The sequence below is a fragment of the Suricata suricatta genome, chromosome 3 (genome assembly GCF_006229205.1).
Source record: "Suricata suricatta isolate VVHF042 chromosome 3, meerkat_22Aug2017_6uvM2_HiC, whole genome shotgun sequence".
In the NCBI taxonomy this organism is placed as follows: Eukaryota; Metazoa; Chordata; class Mammalia; order Carnivora; family Herpestidae; genus Suricata; species Suricata suricatta.
In genome coordinates this window covers 164,897,938-164,902,464 of record NC_043702.1, presented here as the reverse complement: position 1 = coordinate 164,902,464, position 4,527 = coordinate 164,897,938, and the positions used below count along the sequence as shown (strand labels likewise).

Below are 4,527 nucleotides of genomic sequence, written 5' to 3'. Positions count from 1 at the left end.
ATTTATATTTAATTCTAAACAAACAAACAAACAAACTCCAGTGATAAAAGGCAGACCAGTGGTTGATTGGGGGTGGGAATCAGGGTGGGTATTAAGTGGGTCAGGAGGAAAGTTGTTGATATGATGGACTGTTCTCTAGATTAGCTATAGTGGTTAGCTACTCAACTGTATAATACTGTAAGTTGCAATTCATTTGACTATATACCTAAATTTTTATAAATTTTGTCAAAATCACTCCTCTTTCTCCCGGACCATATTAAGCACCCTAGAGTGGGCCATTCCCAGCTGCCATTCCCATGGAGCTCCAGGGAAGCGGGCGAGGGTGTCTGGACTTGCCTTTGCTCTGCTCCAACCTCCTCGCCTGTGTGGTCTTCTCTAAGTGCTCGTGGTATTGCTCTGAGCCTTCTACTTCCAAACAAAGATAACAATAAAAAAAAATCTATCCACTTAGTGTTGGCGTTTGCTGCTGCTTCAGTCTGCTCTCTAATCCCAGGCCCCACTGCTGCCTCTTCAAAAGCCCCCAGAACAAGGCCAACTGCCCTGCCCACAGCCCAGTCTTGACTCTGGAGCCATTATGTAATTTCTGAATTTCTGTCATCAGACAGTGTTTAAGTAAGTTCTGAAGACATTCCTCAACCATATTTCACAACAAAGGGAAAATGGCTTTTAATTCCCTTGTTTCAAGCTTGCCTAGCAAACAGCAAGTTGGGAGCTAAGGTAGGAGGAGAAAAAGCCTAGAGAAGGAAACAAAGAAAAGGTCATAATGCAGAACGATACAGAGCAATATATTATCCACCATAGCATGCGTGCTAATATTTCTTTAGAGAATAGTCATAATAAACAACACTCCCTGAAGAGCTACAACACCTGCTACTGATTTCTTTCTCCCCTCAAAGTGGAAATCATGGGTGGAATTCTACAAGCAGAAGAGGACTCTGGCTCTTGCTTTTACACAGCTGGAAAATGTGCTTTCAAGATGTCCATGAGCACCCAGATGGTAGCCGGAGCACAGCGATAGATGAGGGCGGCAGCCCAGGAGAGACAAAAACAATGACAGACAGAGGGACAGAGAGATGGTGACCTAGAAAGATGGAGGGACCCAGGCAGAATAAAATCCAGATCCAATCTCTCCTGGCAACCTGCACTGTTTGTTTAACGGGCTGATTCCCTAACCGCTGCTCCCATATTTAGGATTTAATAAAGCCCCAGGGAGCCTTTTGCCCCAAGCACCCTTTGTGCTTAATTGTTAAACTCATATGCAGTTGGAAAAAATATAATCCATATGTTTCTGCTCATTTACACTTAAATCATATGAATATGGTGTTTTACCCCCAATTTGTCATTCACAGAAACTTCAGAGACTTAAACAAATCTCTGGAGGCTCATCCCAAAACCTCTTCCACCCCTTTGTGATCCTGCATTAAATACATATATTTGAATTCAAGAGTTTGAGGGTAAGTGCAGGGATTTGCAGGAAGTTTCAAATGAAGTTTTCCTCCCCCTTTTTGGTTCCCCTCCAACTTGCAGTGAACAGTTTTTCTCAGGTCCCTTTGTTGGCTTTTTCTGTGCACTTACACTCTTACTGTTGATGCCCCAGGGTTCAGTCCTGGCTTTTTTCCCCCTTCCTTAGCTCCCCAGTCTCCCTGGGACATCTCCTTCAGTCCAGTGGCTTTAAGTACCATCCTTGCTAATATCAAATGTATATCTCTGGTCTTGACTTCTCCCCTGAGTTTCCATCTTGCATATCCTACTTTCTACTGATATTTGCACTTAGCAGTCAGATAAGCACCTCACATTCAATTTTTCCGTGATATTTGTGGTACTATCTTTGCAACCTCTTGTGAACCTCTTAAGTGTTTCAAAATCGAAAGCTTAAAATTTTATGCTAAAAAGAATGAAATTCCTGCATGCCTGAAACATGCTCTTTCTCCAGCATTTTCCATCTCAGTAAGAGGCACAAATTTTACCATTGCATTAAGAAAAACAAAACAAAAACACCAGAGTTGCACTTGTTTCCTTCCTTTTTCTCCCATCCTCATTAGCAAATTCTGTTGACTCCACTTTGCATTTGTCTACTTCCCTCCATTACCTCTGGCACTATCCTAGTCTATGCCATCATTAACTCTTGGCTGTGTGTAGTAGTTTTTCTACTGATGCTCAACAAATTGCCACGAAGTTAGCAGTTTTAAACAAGGCACATTTATTATCTCAGTTTCTATTGGCCAGAAGTACAGGCATGGTGTGTGGGGTTCTCTTTTCAAGATCTTGCCAGACTGAAAGTAAAGATCAGGGAGAACTGGATTTTCACTGGTACCTCTTCCGAGCTTGCTCATGTTATCAGCAGAATTCAGTTCCTTGAGGTTGTAGGACTGATGTTCCCATTTTCATGCTTGTTATTAGCTGGTGAATGCTTTCAGACCGGCCTCAGGTCTTAGCTACATGGTCCCTTTATAGGTCCTCTCACACTTCCAATCTCTCCGACTTCAGGAAGGGCCCAATCCCTAGTGGGAGCTTATCTAATCAGATCAGTCCCACTTAAATGAACTCTCTTATAAATAATTAAAAGCTCTTTAGTAACCTAATCAGAGGAGTAATATCCCATTAAATCCATTTCCAGGGAGGACATTACCCAGGGTATGCCCAATAAGGCATAGAAATCTTGGGAGCCACCTTAGAATTCTGCCTCCCACACTGGACAGATAAGAAGCTTCCTAAATGTCCTTTCTATGCCAATTTTCCCTCTCTTTTTTTATTTCCCATATAAGATCAAATATGTATATTATATACTTTTGCTCCACTGCTGCTTAACCCCTTCCAGTGTTCTTCCATTTTATATAGAATAAAGTCCAAATGCTTGGGAATAAATGTGATAAATGAGGTGAGAGTTGTACACTAAAAGTATAAGTCACTTACGAACAAAATTGAAGAAAACAAAAATAAATGGAGAGGCATCTCATGTTTGCCTATCAGAATTAATAGTATTAAAATGTCCATAATACCCAAAGCCATCTATAGACTCTGTGCAATCATTATCAAACTTGTGATGAAATTTTCCCCAGAAATATAAAAACAATCCTAAAATTCATATGGAACCACAAAAGATCCCAAATAGTCAAAGCAGTCTTGAGAAAGAAGAAAAAATCTGGACACATTATGTCTCCTGATTTCAAACTATACTAAAAAGCTATAGTAACCAACACAGTGTAAAAACAGACACATAAACTAATAGAATAGAATCAAGAGCCCAGAAATAAATTCATGCCTATACAGTCCACTAATATTTGACAAGAATATTCAATTGGGAAAAGATAGTCTATTAATAAACAGCACTCGGAAAACTAGATGTTCACAGGAAAAGAATGAAATTGGACCCCTATTTTCACCACTCACAAAAGTGAATTTGAAATGGATTAAAGACATAAATGTAGGACTGGAACTCTGTAACTCCTAAAAGAAAATAGGGGAGAAAAATCCTTGACATTGGTCTTGGCAATGATTTTTTTGGATGTAACACCAAAAGCATGGGCAACAAGACAAAAATAAACAAATGGACTTCATCAAACTAATATGCTTCTGCACTGTAAAAAAAAAAAACCCAAAAAACAAAACAAAACAAAAAAACCCAAAAAACCCCAAAACAAAACAAAAACAAAAAAGAATCAAAAGAAGCGAAACTGCAAACTATAGAATGGGAGAAAATATTTGTAAACCATATATCTGATAAGGGATGTCAGATTTAGATAGTAAGTTTTACTATCTAAAATACATAAAGAGTCATACAATTCAAGAGCAAAAAAACCCACAAGCAATCCAATTAAATAATGGGCAGAGGAACTAAAGATACATTTTTCTAAAGAAGATATACAAATGGCCAACAGGTGCATGAAAAGATGCTCAACATCATGATGATCAGGGAACTGCAAATCAAAACCACAATGAGATATTGCCTCACACCTGTTAGGACAGGAGTTGATTCCGGCAGAAGGATAGTCAATGGGGTTGGCATTTTGGCTTCTGTCAATCTCCCACACTCTACAAATGATACAGTTTGGGCAAAGCAACGGAGATATGAAACAGCAACAGAGATTATACAAATAAAGTAATGGGCATTCCCTCCTCCCACAATCATCTTGCCCTCCTGCCTTCTTGTTCCACTTTAGCAAACATTTTGTCTCTGTCCTGCATCCTTAAGTCACTATAAGTAAACCTTCCTTGGTTTCTTTCCACCCACCTGCATCTTCAGGCCACAAGGTCTCCAACATCTGAGGGGCAGAACTGAAAAACCAGAAATAATTTGCTTGTCTTGGAATTTTGTCTTAGGTAGACTCTGATTATGCCATCAATTAGAAGGCAACGATTTAGCATATGTATGATAATGTATATGAAATCATAAAGAGATTGTAGAAAAGGCTCTGTAATAAAAACACATCTTTTTAAAAGTCACTTGTTTAAATCTACATTTCTCCTTTGACCCCATTTGTCCATCACTTGGCAGAGGACATAAAGTAAAGCTGTATTCTTTAAATT

General features: G+C 39.2%; 1 long non-coding RNA gene across 1 annotated transcript; it reads right to left on the bottom strand.

The window, feature by feature from the left end:
* Positions 1 to 2,176: 2,176 nt before the first annotated feature.
* On the bottom strand, positions 2,177 to 4,277 carry LOC115286832. The gene is made up of 2 exons (XR_003906308.1): positions 4,232 to 4,277; positions 2,177 to 2,501 (listed from the first exon to the last, which is right to left on the bottom strand). It is a non-coding gene; the product is annotated as an uncharacterized LOC115286832 (long non-coding RNA).
* Positions 4,278 to 4,527: the final 250 nt, after the last annotated feature.